At 51.4% G+C, this 20,710-nt stretch overlaps 1 long non-coding RNA gene across 1 annotated transcript; it reads right to left on the reverse strand.

Moving 5' to 3' along the window:
• Window positions 1-11,236: 11,236 nt before the first annotated feature.
• On the reverse strand, window positions 11,237-20,561 carry LOC131482982 (uncharacterized). The gene is made up of 3 exons (XR_009247456.1): window positions 20,480-20,561; window positions 16,740-16,900; window positions 11,237-11,560 (listed from the first exon to the last, which is right to left on the reverse strand). It is a non-coding gene; the product is annotated as an uncharacterized LOC131482982 (long non-coding RNA).
• Window positions 20,562-20,710: the final 149 nt, after the last annotated feature.

A 20,710-nucleotide genomic window follows, 5' to 3' on the forward strand; every position in this document is an offset into this window, starting at 1 on the left:
ACAATGACTGAAGCTCGGGGCTTCCTGGCACTGCCCCTCATAGGCTCACCACACCAGCTATCCAGTGCCTGAGGAAATTTGTGAAATCCTTGCGGGAGCCACAGCAGTGAGTCCACTCCCTCCTCTGGGTGCTCAGCTCTGGGCCTAGGTGGAGCAAGATAATCACCTGGAATTGACTCTTTCGTCCACTAGAGGGAAACCCAGGCTAGAGAGATGGGGCATGTTAGTCCTGGGAGCCCTGAAGCTGGAGGAAGGGTTGGAAGGACGGCCTTAGGCACTAAGTGACCTGGTCCTATGCTGGCATCTGACTGGAAAGCTTAGGGTTACACTGTTGGGATCCTTGGGAACTGGCTGTTAACCTGGTAGAAATTGAGTCATATAAATTTACACTTAAACTGCATTAAAAACAAAGACTGCAAACCCATCACTCTCTGGTTATTTGCTAGTATCTCACTATCATCTGTCTATTGTGTCTGTTCTAGCAGGACTATATAATATGTGGCCCAGTTCAACTTGAACTTCAGAGTCTTGAAACGGGCCATGCAGACTACTTACTCTATTGAAAGTAATACTCTTGGGCCCTGCACGATAGCATAGTGGTTAAGGTTCTCGCCTTGAACGCACCGGGATCCCATATGGTCGCCAGTTCTAATCCCGGCGGCCTATCCAGCTCCCTGCTTGTGGTCTGGAAAAGCAGGCGAGGACAGCCCAAGACTTTGGGACCCTGCACCCACGTGGGAGACCCGGAAGAAGCTCCTGGCTTCGGATTGGCTCAGCTCCAGCCGTTGCGGCCGCTTGGGGAGTGAATCATCGGATGGAAAATCTTCCTCTCTGTCTGTCCTCTCTGTATAAATCTGCCTTTCCAATAAAAAATAAATAAATCTTAAAAAAAAAAAGAAAAAGTTACACTCGCTCCACATTAGCCTGTGCCTCCTCTGCAGGCTATGAGCTGTTCACCAGGACATCACCGCCCAGGCCTTGCCTATATCAGTTGTTGTAGGGTTTTGCCACACACACGCACACACACGCATACACGTGGCTGCCCTGTGCATGGGGAACTGAGCGGGAGACCATTGCTGGTTGCTGTTGGAGCCTGGCTTGGAAATGTTGCACAAAGCTGCTCCCTCTGCCTGAAATCTCTTCATGTCTGTGTTTCCATTTACCTGTGGATACTAGATTAACTAGCACTAGTAACTGTGCCTCTTCCTACCTGGAGGGACTTCCTGAGGGCTAGAGAAGCACCTAATTGGATCTGCATCCCCAAGTGTACTGGCTGCAGCAGGCAAGGTACAGGAGTTAGATTTCTGCTGTCATTCCCAGGAAAGGCATCGAACCTCTCTGGTCTTCAGTCTCCAAAGGGTAGAACAGGGAGACCAGGACTCATCCTGCCTCACTGCTGGGAAGATGAAAGGCATCCGCCCCACCAAGCTCTCAGCTGGGCGTTTCCACCCAGCTAGCTAGAAGTTGTCCAGCCAAGGCAAGGCTTCCTGGTCATTGTGGTTGTGGGAGTGAGGAGGAGGAGGATGCTGAATTTCAATGGGTTCCTACTGCTGCTCGACTCCCTGATGCCCTGGTGTGGAGGAGGAAGGGAGGCTGGGAGCCTGGGGAGCAGGACGGGAAAAGAGCTAAATCTGTATGGCACCTTTGGCACATGTGCTTGCCAGAACACTCGATGCCTGACAAGCGGAGCTTCTTCCGCATCCCTCTCCCTTCTTTCCCCATGTCGGCTTAAGGTGCGAGGGGCGGGCGGGAGGGTCGGCAGCTGGACGTCGCAGGCCCGGGGATGCTAGCAGGAAGCGGTAGCCTCAAAGTGGCGGAAGGGAGGGAGCGGCCGGCACCTGCAATTGTGCGAGCCGGGCTCCCTACTGAGCAGCCGCGGTCCCCAGCGCGCGCTCTGCTGGGGCGGGGGCAGCTGGCTTGCAGGCCGGTGTTTGCAGGCGGGACATGCGCTTGAATTAATTTCTTCCTGTGTCCCCTCATTCATGTTGGCTTCCGTTGTCGAGCTGCGGCAGCAATTAGTACACCAAATAGCCTGTGATTCCACGGATCTTCAGTCCTGGCCCTTCTAGGAATTATTGGTGGATTTTGCGCAAAGGATTTTGTCTCTCTGGGTCTCAGCAGGGAGAGTGTTGGATTCAGCCAGCAGGAGTGGGCGAGCCAACGTTTTGCCACACTTTGGTGGAGTGTTGGATGGTAAGAATTCTACCTTGGAAGCGCCGGGATCCCATATGGATGCTAGTTCCCATCCAGCTCCCTGGGAGCTTGTGACCTGGGACAGCAGTAGAGAACGCTGCAGTGCTTTGAGTCCCTGCACAAATGTGGGAGACCAGGAGGAAGCTCCTGGCTCCTGGCTTCGGGATAAGCTCAGCTCCAGCTGTTGTGGCCAGTTGGGGAGTGAACCAGTGAATGGAAGATCTTTCTATGTGTATCTTCTTCTTTCTCTGACATTCCAATAAAAAATAAATAAATCTTAGAAAAAAAAGTTTGTAACATTGATTGTCAACATTGAAAAGTTGTGAAATTTCATCAAAATTCAGATTTGGCTCCTTTTGAAAAGACTGAGGCTCTGGGAAGCTTGGTTTTTATACACAGCTGTCGGCACTGTGCTGCAGGCCATCTCTTTTTTCAATAATGCATTTTTGTATGCCTTTTGCAAAGTGGTGTTAATTGTTGTACAAGAAAAAAAAAAAACATCTTGGGCAATCCCCTGTTGTGAGGATTTAAAAGGCAAGCTTATTCAGAAAGGCACATATTTTATTTCATTGGGATTCTTGACTGCCTGAGTTTTAAAATGTTGCCTTCTGGGACAACTTGTATAGAAGATTTCTCAAACATGGCAGAGTGGGAGCAGCTCACGCCATTTGAGCACCCAGAACCACAGTAGGCCTATGAGTGTGCAACACCTAAGTCAGAGGCCAGAAGAGTGAGTGCCTGGAAGGGAGAGGTGATGGAGAACAGTGGACAGGTGACATGTGTGCAGAAAATCAGTTTGCCAGGCTGTGAGGTCTGCTAGTGAAAGGGGAGATGGTTGACTTTGGGGTTTCATGCTGGGGAAAATGATGGGAAGTGGGCCCATTCACTGATCTAAGCAGAGCTGAGAGCCTGGGTCAGCCCTCAGGAGACGGGTGGAATATTGGAGCCTGGTCCTCAAAAGAGGGATTGGGCTTAAGATCCATCACTGGTAAGACAGGGATCAAGGAGTTGTGGAAGGAACCCTATGCTGTAGGCATAGCCAGAGGTTCAGAACAGGCTGTAAAGACTGTGAGCATCCATTTACATCTATGGGATTAAGAGATTGACTTTAGGGGAGATGGAAGGAGATCAGAAGAGGAGAGATTGAAAGGTACCTGCCTCCCCAGGTGGCCCTAGCCTCCACACTGCAGGCTGGCCTCTCCCTAGAACCTTGGATAGAGGCTAGAGTGAGCACCAGGTAGGGAAGAACAGCTATGACCAGAGTCCGCAGTCACAGGGAAAGGTGAACTGGGACCAGTCCAGGCTCTGAAGTATCCTTCAACAGCTCCTTCCTGCCCTCTGCAGCCATTTGGAAGCCCTCTGGGACAGGACTGAGAAGCGGAGCTTGAGGAAGGACCAGTTGGGCCCCACCAGCCGGAGAGTGAGCAAACAGGACCATCTTAGCTGTGGCGAAGCTAGGAGACCAGCTGACCAAGGGTACCTAATTAGCTCCCAGACTGTCCCTGGTAGGATACTAGGCTGGCTGTGGGTCAGGTGGCATTAAGGTCACTACAGAGAGAAGCTAGCATCTTGCTTGGAAGCCAGATATCTAATGTAGTGACTCCTGTCATGTTCTAGACACCCCCACATATGTTGGGTCTAATCTTCTTGGAAATCCTACACTTCCCATTCCACAGATGTGAAACTGGTGCCCATTGAGCACTGGTCTCATGCTGTGGGCACACAGCTGGGAGAGGCAGAGTTGGGAGGACCATACTGGAGCTCAGGCTGGGGTGACCCCACCCATGCAATTGGCTCTCACTCTTGGGCTGTACCCTGGTGTCTTCTCAGCCTTCAGCCTCCAAATGCTTAGCAAATCTGCCTGTGTTGTCTACGCTCTTATCTCTGTCCCCATCCCTGCATTCCTGGCTCCCTCTCCCAGTTTGGGCCTCCTGATTTTAGCCAACACTCCAGCTTCCTCTGTCTCCCTGCTCCCACCCTCAGTGCCATCTTCCACATCAGCAGCCCCAGGGCTTTTCCGCAACACAAGACTGACCACGTCACTGTCCTGAACTCCTGCCCTGTTGCCCTCTGGATGCAATTCAAGTTCCCAGGCAGGTCACCAGATCATGTGGGCCCATGTCACCAATGCCAGCAGCTTTATGCCTGCTGCTCTGTTGGCTGGCCATGCACTCAAGCCAGATAACATGCTCGATCATCCTCCGTTGGTCAGCTCTAGGACTGGGCTCTTCCGCCTCCCAGCCTTTGTTCTGGCCACTGACTCTTCCTACCACAGTCTGGTCTTAGTCATTCCTGCCATGGAGAGTTCTGACCACTGTCCAAATCTTACCCTTTAGCCAGAGCCTGGCGGGCCTTGGATTAACATTGTTTGTGTGTGTGTGTGTGTGTGTGTGACTCACACTCTTCCCTGTGGAGCAGTGTGAGTCCTGTAGATCCCTCCCACATAATGCCTGGCATGTTGGGGAGTTTCTCTGCCCTCCCCTCCACAGAGACCCTGGCTTCAGGGCCAACCCCTTGCCCTGGCTTGGATCTGTTCCAGTGGTGGCAGCAGTAATTTCTGACTTAGTGCCTGGCTCAGTTCCACCTCTGATCTCTAGCCTTGAGTTGTCTCAAACTATAGCTCAAGCTCTTGGCCTACAGCCAGCTTTGGTTCAATATCTAGGACTAACACAGGGTTAGCCTGTGGTACTGGGTGCCAAGTTGCAAGTCAGTGAATGTCCCTCTCTTTTCTGCCTCGGTGTTCTCAATCAGTGGGAGAGAGGGAGGGAAGGAGCAGCATAGGACAGAGCCTCAGGAAGTCCAGGATCATTGTCCTTCATCCGAGCTACCCTGCTACAGCATCACAGCCCATCCTCAGGGTGCTGGCCTATGCCGTGGGAACGGAGAGTCCCAGGCTCAAAGCTACCCCTCCCATTCCCTGGGTGTGTGGCTTTGGGTCCCAGTTTGCTTGTTCACACATGTGAGCATGACAGATGACAACTGCAGAGTTGTGGGAGCAGCACCTGGCACAGCGTAGATGTCAGTAACCACAAAGGCCTTTCCCTTTCACCCTTTCCAGAGGTCTGTTGGGGTCAGCTGCTGCAGGTGCCCTGTGCATTCTGTAGTATCTGTTATATAAGTGCTTCTCTTACCACAATAACTCAGGGAGGTCTGGCGTGGCTTACCTGCTAGCCAGGCATGTTATCCCTAAGCCATTTTGGGCAGTAGGGGCAAAGCCAGGGCATCATACTGGATCCCCTGCCCAGAACTGCACGTCCCTGACGTCAGGGGCAAATATGGGTCCAAAGGGTAGTGGGGGAAAGGTCAGTCTCCTCTCCTTGCTGGAGGCTGAGCCGTTGGACTGGAGATACAATGGCACTTCCTTCTCTACTCCAACTGTTTGTCTCGGTCTCTGTTCTGTCCAAGCTTAGCAGGCAAAGGCTTGAGAGAACTTGGGGACTTTGCCCTCCAAACATAAAAATCAACATTGATAGAGCCTAAGTGTGGTATGTAGGTGAGTGAATAGGTATGGATGTATGTGTGAGGTGTGTATGTATGGCATCGCATGTATGGAGAGCATGTGTGTTAGGATATCGTGTGTATAGTCTGCTTGTCTATATGTGTGTAGTGGGAAGGCTTTGCTTACATGTAGCATGCATGTGATATGTGAATAGAGACCAATGAGGACTGGGTATGTGGTATAAGCAGCATTTATTGGGAGTCCATATGTGTTTCTTGGGAGGGGGACTCCAGGACAGAGGAAGGAAGCTCAGAGTGGGGAGTCGAGAGGCGCTGGAACACTTGGGACTCCCTGTTGAACTCTCTGAGCTGGCCTGGGCAGAGGTCACTGTTTACTTGCCACAGAAACAGAGGCAAGGGCAGTCGGGGCAGAGCCAAGGGGACTGAGTCCCTTCCTCCCGAGAGCCAGACACCCCATACCCAGCTGACTGCCCTGTACCCGTGTCTGTGAATGCTCAAGGGAAATAAACACAACCTTTGGAAGGCCTGGAAACGTGTCTCAGGGGAGGCCCCAGCTGGTCACTTCTGTGGGATCAACTGCCCCTGCTTTCCTGCAGTTGACCAACAATTGCAGCTGGTGGGGCCAATGACCTCCACACTTCAGCTTGGCTCCAGAGCCTCTAATAGCCTGCCTGCTCAGGAGACCTGGCCTACAGGCAAATCAGCACCTCTGGGGACACCTGTGCCAGCTAGGAGGGAATTTGGGGACCGCTAGGACCAAGACACACCTAGGCTCCCCATCCAAAGGCAACTAATTTTTTTTAAAGATTTATTTAGTTTTATTACAAAGTCAGATATATAGAGAGGAGGAGAAAGAGAGACAGGAAGATCTTCCGTCCGATGATTCACTCCCCAAGTTGAGCGCAACGGCCAGTGCTGCGCTGATCCAGAGCCAGGAGCCAGAAACCTCTTCCGGGTCTCCCACATGGGTGCAGGGTCCCAAAGCTTTGGGCCGTCTTCGACTGCTTTCCCAGGCCGCAAGCAGGAAGCTGGATGGGAAGTGGAGCTGCCGGGATTAGAACTGGCGCCCATATCGGATGCCGGCGCATTCAAGGTGAGGACTTTAACCGCTATGCCACGCCGCCGGGCCCCAAAGGAAACTAATTTTAATGTAGGCTGGCACCTCCCCACTCCACCTCTAGGTATGCGGTTGTGCCTTCCCTCTGTCTCCCCTCCTTCCGTTTCCACTCCCTCACACTCTAGGAATGGCTCCTCATCCATTCTGGGCCTCTTAACCACACTCTCATCTGCACTCCATGTTGGAGCTGCCCTGAACCACTGGCCTTCTCAAGAATGTACTCTTGCCCAAGACACCCAGCCCTGCCTGGCCCTGCCTGGCCAAATGGAGCCATCTCTCAAAATGTATGCTAACCCAGGATTCAGCACAATGTGCATGCCTTCTATGGCTGCCACTATGGTGTCCCCCATTGTCCATTTTCTTGTTTGTCTTTAGTCATAGAGGCCCCATTTTTGGTTACACCCAGAATTCCTTGCAGCTAGGTGTGGTTATATGACTAAGTGCTGGCCCACAGCCTGTTGACAGCAGCGTCTTGTGTAACTTTCAGGAATTGTTCAGGTGCTATTTTTTTTCCACTCTGCTCAGCTGGGATGACCAGAATGTGGATACGAAGCAACCACCTTGGACCATGAACTAGAAACACTATGTTGAGGATGGTACAGCAATGAAATGGAAAGCACCAGGGCTCTCATCAGGGACCCAGCCTACTGGCTCTAGACTGATTATTTCTGGACTTGTAACTGGCTGTAGTGACTGCGATGTGGGATTTTCTGCCACCCACAGTCAAACCGGAGCTGAAATGACACAGTTTGCTGGGATCACCTATCTCTTGTCATCTCAGCGCCCTCTGCCAACACGCTGCTTTCTAATTGCTTGGCTCTCTGTGCTCATTTGACTGTGAACTCACAAGGGCAAGGCCGTTGTCACCTTGTAAGCACGGTGTGTCTAACAAACTAGAAAAAATGCCAGGTACGTGAACAAGTGGGAGGGATGCAGATTCGGGCACGCAGAGGCGGTGGAGACATACATTTGGAGTTATTAGGATAATTATGGTCATTAAAGTGGAAGAAGAGGGGATGAAGGGAAAAATGGGTTCAAAGAAGAGATCCTTCTGAACTCTACCATTTAAGGTCATGTGGAGAAGGAAAAACCCTGAAAGAAGGTTCAGAAAAGCCCAGATAAGAAGCAAGAAGCAGGCAAAGGGCTGGTGGACATATGTGCCCAGACGCCCTTTCTGTGAGGAGAGCTGGCCTCCTTCTGCAGCCCACAAACAGCCTGGGACAGGAACAGAAAAGAATTGGCTGGGTCTGAGCCAGGATGAGGGTAGCGGACAGTGTATACCAGCGGACAGTGTATACCAGCCCCACAAGAGGGATAATGGAGTAGAATCAGGGAAGGTGCTAGGCTGAGAGAGATGGCAGGACGGAGGGATGGGAAGTCCTGGAGAGCAGGTGATGCGGGAAAGAACGCAGATGGGAAGAGTTCAGGAGATTGCCTTTTGGGGAGAAACCTAGCCACAACACACAAGGAGACTCAAGTGCATTCCTCACTTTGCAGTGTCTCTGTCTCCCTCAGATTCCTTCTGGAAACCTTGGAAACTCAGGGGGGGCTTCTTCATTGGAAAACTGGCTTGCAACACTCTCCCCATGTACCCGTGTTCAAGATCTCAGAAGGCCTGATCCATGTCAATGCCAAGATCCAGGGAAGGCATGGCTGCTGACCAAACTTGAAGGGGGGCGGGATGTGACAGGACTGCTCATGGTCCTCTTGTCTGCACTGATGGCCAAGGTCAAGAATACTCATTGAAGGGAAGTAGGAAGCAGTGAGCAAGGACTCAGGGTTCCAGGTTCCGGAGATGTGGGTTTCTTTCCTTGCACAGCTGGTCACTAGCTCTGTGACCCTGAGCAAGTTGATTCACTCAGCTGAGCCTCAGTTTCCTTGGGTGCATGGAGGAGAACAAAAAAGAGCCTACTTCCTGAGTTTATTATGAAGCTAAAATAAGAAAATGAATGCAAGCCACTTAGCACACTGCCTGGCCTATGTTGATGATTATGACTTTTGTTATTACAGTCCTTGCATTCATTAACTTTTATTTAACAAACAACCTCTAGGCATTCCCCCCACATGGGCCCAACACGTCAGCCAACATGTATTTCCTGAGATTTCCCAACACTTCCCGTGTTCCCTCACCCCTCTGTGGCTTTTTGCACATGAGCTGTGCTCAGCCTGGCTTGCCCTTCGTGTCTCCTTAGCCTAGTGAACTTGCCCTTTGAGGCTTGGTTCAGGCCTAGTTTCCTAAAGGCACTTGTCAGATGAGTCCTTCTCCGGGTTTATCTCTGACCAGGGTCATCTCATTGCACAATCACAGAGGGGACAGTCACAGTCACACGGACCCCCTGGAGTTGTGCCACGTGGCCACTTTGCTCATATCTTTGTTGTTCCCTTCTGTCGTCATTTTTATCATACTTTTATTGTAATCACTGATTTACTGTTGCTTTTTCAGACTCTGAACTCCTCCAGGACCTCGCCTGACCCAGAGTCGGGCCTGACGTGGAGGGAGTCTGGCCTAATTCCTGCATCCCCAAGATTCCCAGCCTGGCTTGGGAAACAGAATGAACCCACGTCAAACGTGTTTGAAGTATGACCACAAGTTCACGCAAGCCAGGCTTTTTCTAGAAGAGACCAACAGAGCTGTGAGGGAGGATGTAGTACTTAGAGTGAGGCTCGGAATGGAGATGGAAATAATGAGAGTGTCTTTGGAAGATCCAGGGCTCCATGTTTCTGTAGCTCCCTGCTTAGAAGTTGGTCGAATTCTGGCCTTCAACCCACAATTTTCATCTGATCTAGAGTGAAGGACTCACTGTTTTGTAGTTCCTATAGGTTCTCATGGACTGATGCTCCTTGCCAGGCTTGCTCTTCCTAGAGTTACAGAGACAGGGGGAGAGAGAGAGAGAGAGAGAGAGAGAGAGAGAGAGAGAGAGAGAGAGAGAGAGAGAGAGAGAGAGAGAAAAGAAGAAGAAGAAGAAGAAGAAGAAGAAGAAGAAGAAGAAGAAAAGGAAGAGAGAGAGAGAGAGAAAGAGAGAGAGAGAGAGAGATATTCCATCTGCTGGTTAACTCTCAAATAGTAGCAACGGACTGAGCTGGGACTGTTTGAAGCAAAGCCAGGAGTGTCTTTTGGATCTTCCGTGTGAGTGCAGGGATCCAAGGACTTGGGCTATCCTCCATTGCTTTCCCAGGCACATTAGCAGGGAGCTGGATGGAAAGTGTAGCAGCACCCACATGGAATGTCAGCATCACGGGAAGCAGTTTTACCTGCTATACCACAGCTCTAGCCAGGCTTCTCTTTCATGCAGGGGAGCCAGGGGTACAGGGTGGAAGCTCAATAACATACCCAGAAGGCTGGACATGGCTTTAAAAAAATAATTTGGCAGAGGCATGTGGCCCAGTGATGAAGATACCCATGTCCCATATGGGAGCATTTGAGTTCAGTGACGGCTGCATTCTTAACTCTAGCTTCCTATTGATAAGGACTTTGGGAGGCAGCAGCAACAGCACCAATGACTGGGTTCCTGCCAACCATGTGGGAGACTTGAATTGAGTTCTGGCTTCTGACTGTGGCCCTAGTCAGGGGCCATTGAATGGGAACTTTCTCTCTCAAAAACATAACAATTTGAGTGTCAGACTCCCTGTAGGCAGCAGCTGAGTGATACGGCTCTTAAGAGAGTGGTTTTCAGCCTGGCACAATGGTTCAACTGGCTAATCTTCCAACTCTAAGAGCTGGCATCCCACGTTGTGCCCTGGCAGCTCCACTTCCCAACCAGCTCCCTGCTCGTGACCTGAGAGAGCAGCTGAGGACGGTCCAAAGCTAGGGGACCTCGTACCCACATGGAGACCGCAAAGAAGCTCTTGATTCCTGGCTTCTGATAGACTCAGCTCTGTTCATCGCGGCCATTTGGGGAATGAACCAGCAGATGGAAAATCTGTTTCTCCTTCTTTTGTAGAGCTGCTTTTCCAATAAAAATAAATACACACTTTTTTTTTAAAGATTTATTCATTTTTATTACAGCCAGATATACACAGAGGAGGAGAGACAGAGAGGAAGATCTTCCATCCGATGTTTCACTCCCCAAGTGAGCCGCAACGGGCCGATGCGCGCCGATCCGAAGCTGGGAACCAGGAACCTCTTCCGGGTCTCCGACGCGGGTGCAGTGTCCCAATGCATTGGGCCGTCCTCAACTGCTCTCCCAGGCCACAAGCAGGGAGCTGGATGGGAAGTGGAGCTGCCGGGATTAGAACCGGCGCCCATATGGGATCCCGGGGCTTTCAAGGCGAGGACTTTAGCCGCTAGGCCACGCTGCTGGGCCCAATACACACTTTTTTTTAAAGTAGTTTTCTTCCTTAGTATGGATTTGGACTATATAGTTGGTGAGAATAAGTCTCTTGCAGGGGCATGTGTGTGTACAAGCATGTATACTTGATCCACATTTAACTACCCCACTGTCAATACTACTTGCTCCAATTCTGGACAGTGAGGGGGAGGCATAGTTAATTACTTCCCATTGATGGGAAGACTTTAAATGGAAAGGACCTCAGGACTCCAAATGACCAAGTCCATTCTAGGCTATGGAGCTAAAGCTTGTGTGTCCTGGGCCCCTCCCTCCATCCCCCTGCTGGGTGCTATTCTAGACCAAGGGACCCAGACTTGCGGAAGTGTTCTTACTGTTCCTTATCCTGTTGATCCTATCCCATGTGTCTTTGGGGGTGAGGTTTCCGGCACAAAACCTCATGGAGGTTTTGCCCAGGCGAGAGCTGACAAGATGGTCTCGTTCTGGCAGTGGAGGGAAGGAGGATCTGAGACAGAAGAATAAAGGTAGGAACTGAGTGTACCCATGAGGGACATCCTGTGAACAAGCTGGACAGGTCTGATTGTTTTCCCCGGGGACAGTTATGTGAGACGCTACCATTTATATGATTTCTTGCAGTTGTATTTCCCTACAGGAATTCCTGTCCCTTCGGTGAAGTTGGCTACACATACGTCCTGGGCCTGGGGTTCTCAGGGCTGGAGGAGGCCAAGGCGGGGGTAGTGGCAAGTGAAGAGGGGTAGTCTGCCCGGGAAGCTTCTGGGAGGTCACTGTTGAGGAAGTGCCATGGTGGTCAGGCTGTGGAAGGCTCCTGCTGGGTCGAGAGCAGGCGGGGGAGGAAGGGAACCTTGAAGTGAAGCAAGCAGGGATGGGGTCTGGATGAAAGGCAAGGCAGTAAGGGTGAGCCCCCAGCCAGGGGCTGCCTCTGGGGTCGTAGGGCTTATAACCCAACTCTGGCTGAAAGGGAGGGTGGGATAAAGGGGGATGAGGTAGGAGAGGTGGGAGGGGCCGCGGTTTGGGAGGCCACTGCCCAGCCACCCCATCTCCCCTTGTCATGCCTTCCCCCAGGAAGCCAGGTGCTGGCCATGCCTGAGCTTCCTGGCAGCTCTCTGCTGGGGAGAAAGATCTTGGTACAAACAGGATGGAGACCCCATGTACCACCTGTTCCACCCTTCCCCACCCACTTCTTCCTGGTGGCCAAGAATGCCCTCGGGCAGCTCAAGGAGGCCTACTGCCTCCTTCTCTGTGTCCTCTCACCAAAGCTACAGGTCCTAAGGGAGAGCCTTGACAAATTGCTCCTCTCTTGTTACAGCCCCTCCCCTCATCGGGAAAGCCCAGATTTCAGAAACCACAGCTCCAGCCTATGCACCCTGTGATGTGGCCTAGTAGCTAAAATCCTCACCTTGAATGCTCCAGGATCCCATATGGGCGCCAGTTCTAATCCTGGCAGCTCCACTTCCCATCCAGCTCCCTGCTTGTGGCCTGGGAAAGCAGTCGAGGACAGCCCAGTGCTTTGGGATCCTGCATCCGTGTGGGAGACCTGGAGGAGGTTCCTGGCTCCTTGGCTCTGGATCGGCACAGCACTGGCCATTGCTCTCACTTGGGGAGTGAATCATCGGACGGAAGATCTTCCTGTCTCTCTCTGCTCCTCTCTATATATTTGACTTTGTAATAAAAATAAATAAATCTTTAAAAAGAAAAAGAAGAAAGAAAGAAACCACAGCTCCAGCCTTAGCTCTAGAACCCAGCCCAGCCCCATGCCCAGCCCAAGCCTACACCCAGAGTTCAAGACCCAACCCATGGCTCACAACACAGCCCAGAGCCTGGACCAGACCAATGTTCATTGGGGGTCCAGTTCAGAACCAAAAGAACATGCACGTAGGCATGTGTTAGGCCAGGCCTGAACTCAGCCAGAGCCAAAGACAAGAGCTCACAGAGCCAGGCCTAGCTCATAGACCCAGAACCCAGAGAACCGCAAAGCTCTAAGTCTGGCCCAAAGCCAAAAGCCCAGGGCAACTCAGCACCCCAGCTCAGCTTAGCTTGCACTTGGGGTCCATACCCTACACCCAGTTAATACCCTGACAGCCCCAAGCTAAAGGTCAGACTGCTCGGGGGAGAAGACAAAGAACTGCATGGGGGAAAGGGAGTTTCCTGTGGGCCTTCTTGCTCTGGTCTGTGGGGCCTCAGAGATCAGGCAAAACATAGTAGCCTGGGGCAGGCTCTGCAAGGGCTGGCTCTCAGAACCCCAGTAGGATCGAAGAAGGCCGAGTTCTGCTGCTGCTACTGATTTGTTGTGTGATCTTGGGCAAGTCCCTTTCCCTCTCGGCTGTTATTCTTCACAGAAGAGAACTAGAGAGGTGCTTTGGCTCCAAAGACCCAGAAATGTGGGGGAAAGGATGGCTTCTGGCAGCCCCTTTTCTCATCGATTCTCCTAGTAGCCAAGCATTGACTGAGGGCTGCAGTGGCAGGGACAGTGAGGGGACACAATGGAGGTGGGCTGGAGCTGCTGCCATCTCCACCACCTGCACTAACCCACACAAGCATGCCTTCCAGAAGAATATGACAAAGCTAAGCAGGCAGGCTGTCCACTGCCAGCTGCAACAGAGGACCCAGAGATCATGCCGAAGAAGATGAAAGTTTTCTTTTTCATTTATTTGAAAGGCAGAGAGAAAGAGGACAGAGAGAATCTTCCATCTATCAGTTTATTCCCCAAATGTCTATTACAGCCAAGGCATGCCAGGATGTTCTCTGATGTTCTCCTATAGCCAGGAGCCTGGAACTCCATCTGGGTCTCCCACATGAGTGGCGGAGACCCAAGTGCTTGATCCATCATCTGCTGCCCCAGAGGATACACATTAACAGGAAGCTGGGTTGGAAGTGGATGTGGCACTTGATCCTGGGCATTCTGATTCGGAATGTGGGCAGCTTAACCTACTTTGTCACATTACCCAACTCTCAGTGTCTCTCTCTCTCTCTTTTTATTAAAGATTTATGTATTTTAAAGGCAGAACAACACACAGAGAAGAGACACAGAGAGACAGGTCTTCCATTGGCTGTTTCACTCCCCAGATGGCTGTCACAGCCAGGTCTGGGCCAGGCCAGAGCCAGGAACTCCTGCATGGGTGGCAGGGGCCCAAGTATTTAAGCCTTCCCACATTAACTGGATCAAAGTGGATCAGTCAGGACTTGAACTTGCACTCTACTATGGGATGCCGGCATTATTTTGGTTTTTTTTGGAGGGGGGGGATGCTGGCATTGTAAGAGTCAGCTTAACCCCACTGTGTCTTCTTTATAAACACCCCCCACCGTGTCTTTTTTATAAACACAGAGGTAGGTCATCTCCTTCTGACCTGAGATGCCTTTTCCTGGCTGCCCACCATCATCCCAATGTGAATACAAGGCCTCCTGTCTCCTCAGCCCTGGCATCTACTGATTCCCACCCAGAAAATGCCTAGCCAGTGCAAGGGGCTCACTGGTTCTGTACCCACCTTCCTGCCAGACACCACCACATCTGTGCTGTGCCCTCTCCCACACTTTCTTTTTTTTTTTTCCTCCCACACTTTCCATGGAACCTGGCTCCATTCTCTCCCATTCTATGAGACCTTCCTTGAACTGCTCCCCTCAGACTCTGATGTTCTCCATGTTGCACGTAGGCAGATCTCAGGCACCTGACACATCATTTTGTAATAGTCTGTCTGAATTTGTCTCCATGACTGGATGTCACCCATCTCCCAGTGGACAAGAATATTCATGTCTAGCTCATCTCAGAGTTGCTGGGGAGGCCTGGAGTAGGGTCAAGGAATGCAATGACAAGGCTTTCTTGATAAGGATGCTTTGTTTTTAAGGATAAGACCCTTGTGTTTTAAGTTTTTAATCTCAGAACACAGTCAGAGTTTATTTCTCATCATCCTATAGCCTGCCAATCAGAGGGAAGGTATGTGGCAATCTCACCAGGAAGTTTGTTTCATTTTTTATTAGTTTTTTAATTGTATAAATTTTATTTTTTATAATTTTTACATATTTCATTTGGGGGTGAAGGGTCAAGGGCTACAGGAAAGTGGGTGACAATATTGTTTTGACATTCTCTCTCTTTTTTTTAAAAGATTTATTTATTTTTATTACAAAGTCAGATATACAGACAGGAAGATCTTCCGTCCGATGCTTCACTCCCCAAGTGAGCCACAACGGCCGGTGCTGCGCCGATCCAAAGCCGGGAATCAGGAACCTCCTCCAGGTCTCCCACATGGGTGCAGGGTCCCAAAGCTTTGGGCCGTCCTCGACTGCTTTCCCACAAGCAGGGAGCTGGATGGGAAGTGGAGCTGCCGGGATTAGAACCAGAGCCCATATGGGATCCCGGGGCGTTCAAGGCGAGGACTTTAGCCGCTAGGCCATGCTGCCGGACCCCTGACATTCTCTTTTTTCCTTCCTGTATCTGGGGAGAGGGGAGAGATAAAGGGAGAAGCCATACCCAGGCTCCCAACCATCCCAAGGTCTCTGATGTGGCGCATGCTCTGAGGGTCCTGCTCAAGTGAGGTTTGTTTTAAACACACACATTGACTCTCTGTGTCTTCACATTAGCACTGGGAGGTATTATTACAGATTAGATACATGAGAGTTAGAGAGGTTAAGTGACATATCCAAGGTCACCTCGCTGGCAAGAGACACAACTGGATTAAAACTTTATGTGGGTTGGGGGCAGGGTCTGGTATTGTGGCTTAGCAAGTAAAGCCAGCCCAGGAACATGGACACAGATTCAAAGCCAAGATGTTTTGCACCCAACCCAGCTCCCTATTAATGTGCAGGAGATAGCAGCAGAAGATAGCCCAAGTGTTTGGGTCCCTGCATCCTGGCTGCTGGCTTTGGCCTGCCCCAGTTCTAGCCATTGTGACCAGTGGAGGAATGAATCAATAGATGAAAGATCTCTTTCTCTTTCCTCTTTTTTTTTTTTGAACCCTACCTTTCAAATAAATATGTAAATCTTTAAAAATAAATAAATACATTCGGAAGCCTGACTCCAAGCCCAGACTCGTGAAGAATCTTGGCTGTCCTGTTATCTGTGACTCTTAATCAGTCTGAGATCACAGCATTACCAGGCAGGTCTGAAGCCGGCAGGTCTAAAGCCAGTCGCTCAAAGCCGGAGGTCCTGGTCCATCCAGAGTGGAAGCAGAAGCAGCATCACGTAGCACAGGTGGGCCAGCAGGCTCTTTAATGCAGATGAGTGAAAGGAGGCCCAAAGTGGGGCAGGACTCCAAGGTTGCCCAAGGCAGGTTCTGCCTCTGGTACTCTGGCGCAAGACCAGCAACTCTCTTACTCTGAAAGACCCTTCCAACTCTGAGAGGCTTGAGGTCAGTAAGCCAACGCAGAGCTTCCTTGTAGGAACATGGGGTGAGCATGAGGAGGGCAGAATTCTGGCCAGCCAGGAACGGAGAGGTATTGCTCAGGCATCAGTCCCCACCCTCTCCACAGAGGCCAGGCACAGGGCTCTTGCCCAAGGAGTATCTCACCTGACCTAATGGGCCCTGTGGCCACCTGGCAGCTGTGTCCAACCCTGTGGTGCCTTTTGTGTATGTGTGTGTGTGTGTGTGTACACTCTTCCACAACCTTGGAACAGCGTGGCTCTTTGAGCCAAGGCTGACCTCACTCAGTTTCTTCCACACTATCATTCTCACCTTTTAGCAGTCAGTGCCTTCCTGCAGGAGTATGGCTGTCTCCCCTGAAGAGGACCTTGACCTCTTGGTGAAGCCTAGGCTGCCAAGATGCTGGGACTCTGGCCATCATTGGTGGGGTAGCTGCAGCTGTCTCAAGGGCTCTCTGTGCTCCATAACCCCGCCTGAGAACCAAGGCGCAGAAGTCAGTCAGACCCACCACTCTGCTCTGTCCTGAAGCTCACCACCAGAGATCTCCCTGGGGAGTGGTCCAGCTTGTAGATCAGGTGGGTTGAAGCCTCTTCCGCCTCACAATTGCCCAACCAACATCCAGGGAGGAACGAGCAGCCTCTAGTGACCTCAAGGGCCCTCAGAGACTCTTTGGGGACCTTCAAGAGTCCCTCCATCCCATTATTTTTATTTATTTTTTGTTTTTGCCCTGTTTCCCCCCCACAGGGCAAACAAAGATACAAGATGGGAAGAGGTGAGGCATCTCCATCATAGTGGCTGTTCCAGGAAACTCTTGTTCCAGGCTCTACCCAACCCTTCCCTCTTTAACTTGGCCATTCCCTTGGTACCCCACAACTCAAAATGTAAATTTGGTTTTTGCCCAGCAGGTGACAAGGCCTGCACTTGGTTCCTCCTTTTCTCCAAAAATCTAAATGTCATCACTAGATGAGACCTCAAGTCTCCCCACCTAACAATGCTGACACTGGCAACACACTCACTCAGCAACGATTTCCTGGCACCAACATCCCAACAGCTCCACCTGATAATCCTGCCCCAGCAGCAACCCCATTGCTTTGGAAATAGCACCCTGAGTGATCACACACAAAGCTAGCCCCAAACTTTTGACTGGCAAATTTTCTCCCCTCTGATCCCAGTGGCCTTGGATTCTAGGCACAACAATCATAACAATAAGCTTCTCAAGAACTCACTGTGTGCCAAACACTTCATCCTCATGCCAACCCTACTAGACAGGCACAATGTTCCCCCTCCCACCATTTGACGGTAGGGACCTGAGGCTCAGACAGAATCAGTACTCGCCAAGGACAAACTATCTTAGTAGTGACAGGCTATGCAACCAGCTAGGAGGGGCAGGTAGGGAGGTCTTTGCATTTCACTGCTAGGCCTGGCAGGAAGCTCAGAGGGCCTCGTGGCCTCCTCAGTGGCCATCCTTGGAGTAGATGACGGCAAAGGAAAAAGTCTACCAGGCTGGGCTGGGTGCCCTAGGGGCACAGTGAGGTGGACAGAATGAAGCAGAGCTCTAAGGTTTGTTTATTCTCTAGGGTGAGGCTAGGCTAGACCCAGAAGGGGTCACAGATGGTGGAGGGTTGTCCTGCCACACAAGTGAGAGCTAACTACCCCTTCAGTGCAAGTCTTTGGTCTCACGATGCTCTAGCTAGACAGAGCATTGCTCTAAAGGATAGGCCCAAGGTGGACAATACTGGCAGAGTTACTCTCTGGTCACCATAGTCTGAAACCTCAGCAATGCCTCTTTGCTTGGGCAAGGAGTTGGGCAGGAGGATAGTGGGGGTGGGGAGCTGGGGCAGAGGATGCTGTGGTTGATCAGTAGGCACCTGACAACAATCAGTAACAAGCCTACTGCTACACTGTTCATCAGAAAAAGGAGTTTATAACATTGAACACCATGCTTCATTTCTTTTAGCCTCAGCCTTTTCATCTATAAAATGGGGGTAAAAAAAATACAAGGCAGGAGTGAATGTGATGATATATGAAAATTATTTAGTGCAAGCCTTGCTCAGCTTACAGTGGATGCTCAATGATTCCTGTAGCAGCAGCACCCTGATATGGTTCAAGTAGGACAAAGTGGCATATCACAGGGCTTGGGGCTGATGAATAAAATGGACGGTGGGGTTGGCATTGCAAAGGACAGGCTGGATTTAAAGTTACAGCGAGAGAAAACAGCAGGCATTCAAAATCATCTCAACAGGCCGGAATGAGCCAGATGACATTGGACATTGTTGTGTTGTAGTTTCAAGACATTACACAAAGCAGGGGCTGGGGTAAGGGACCTAACTTGACCCCAGCTCCGGTGAAAAGAATCTGAATGATTTAGTTGACCATAACCTGATGGGAACTAATCATGGGAGAGAAAGCGCTGAAGCCCAGCAGTCTTAGACTGCATTAACAATGTGTCCTGTCCAGACTGGGAGAAATAATAGGCCCATTGTGCCGGCTTGGTCAGGCCATATCTGGAATCTTGCGTTGCTACACTGACAGACTGGAATCAGGCCAAGGAGGGGAACCAGCCTGGCCTCAGCTCCCAGGCACTTGTGCTAAATGCTTCCCGTGCACTTTTTTCTTCATGCCTGTGGGGTGGGGTTGGGGGGACCCTATTCAGGAAGGTACTGTTAATACGCTGGTAAACACACAAGAAGATTAACTAGGCCACACTGTCAGTGCCTGGGGCTTTCCCCAAAGGGTGTCTCTGATGCCTCTACCTGAGGGAGACCAAATATTCATTCACTGAACATGGATTCATTAAGCTCCTACTTTGGCTCAGGTCCCAAGCCAGCAAAGTGGGGATTCGGAAGTGGAAAAAACAACAACAAAAAAAACCCAGATGTGGTTCCCATCTACCAGAAGCCTGTGCAGATCTGGGAGAACCATATCCTTTGGGAAACAGCATGAGTCTATGGAAGTGAGAGGAGTTTAGGGCTGGATGGGGTCACAGAAGAGCCCACCTGAGCCAGCCCAAGCCTGGAGAAGGTGTGAGAGGCAGAACACTGCCACAAAGCTCCAGGCAGAGTCCCGGGGTCCAGGCTCTGCCCTCCACAGCATGCTATTCAACTGCCTGGTTTGGCTAACCTTTGCCCAGCAGCAACCAAGAGCTGCATGCCCAGATAGGGATCTGCTAGGGCACATGAGGGAGCTTTGGGTGGCCACCCTGGGGTCATCTAGATCTCATCTTTCTCCCCCTGCAGCATCCTCACTAAGCAGACCCACCTGGCCACTGCCAGCCCTCCACAGTGTCCAGGAAGCCTCAAGAGACTCTGACCTGAGAGACCCAGAGGTGGAAGGACACGGACCAATCATCCTGGGCATTGGTGCCTGGTCTTGGTTCCAGCAATCTGCCCCTTTTCCTTGATTGTGTCAGCCCAGATCATATCAGCAGAGGGAGAGGCTTTGTGTTGGGGAGATGTCACTGCCTGGTCCCGCCTCTTGTGACAGAACAGGACTGCGCAGCCCAAAGGCTTTGGAATGGGACAAAACCTTCCCGGCTTGGCTTTGCCACATGCCAGCTGTTTCACTTCTCCATCTCCTGGCCTGTAAAATGAGGAAAACACGGGTACTGTCCTCTTACGGCCTGCTGTGAGGGCCCAGTGAGGTCACATTGAACATGGGCCAGGGGAGCTCTCCTTAAAAGGCTTCCGCTACTGTCATCCTGGACGGGAGGCCATGGCCTGATTCCTCTCCACCACTTGGGAGCTCCTTGCGGCAGCATCTGGGTTGTCTCATTTTTCCCCCCTGATCTAGTAGGGAATAGGGAATGGTCAGTTTTGGAGGAGGTGGGGGGTGTAGAAGGGGACGAGAGAAGGATATCGGTAAGGAAAGTGCCAGCTTGCCTCTCCCAGGTTCTGGGGAGACAGCCTAGAAGTGTCTCTAGATGTTTACCGGGGACTGTGGACCTCCTAGCCTCCCCCCCCCCCCCCCCATCACGCGCCCGCTCCTTTCCTGAGACTGCAGCGGTGGGGAATCGGAAGTTAAGGGCTGCAGGCTTGACTAGGGGAGAAACTCACTCTGGAGGACCTTGGGCAGGTGCCTCTCAGCCTTGGGCCTCAGTTTTCTCGCGCGCGTCAGGTGGGTACAGCAGCCATCCCCAGGTTGGGCACTAACGCGCGCAGCCGGATGCTTTAGAGAACGTGGCTCAGCGGCAGGCGCCGCAGGGCGGGTGGAGCAGGAGAGAGGATTGGCTGGAGGCGGGGCAATTGGCTCCTGGGATTGGTCTAAGGTGTGAAGGCGGAGCCTAA

The sequence above is a fragment of the Ochotona princeps genome, chromosome 2 (assembly GCF_030435755.1).
Source record: "Ochotona princeps isolate mOchPri1 chromosome 2, mOchPri1.hap1, whole genome shotgun sequence".
Taxonomy (NCBI): domain Eukaryota; kingdom Metazoa; phylum Chordata; class Mammalia; order Lagomorpha; family Ochotonidae; genus Ochotona; species Ochotona princeps.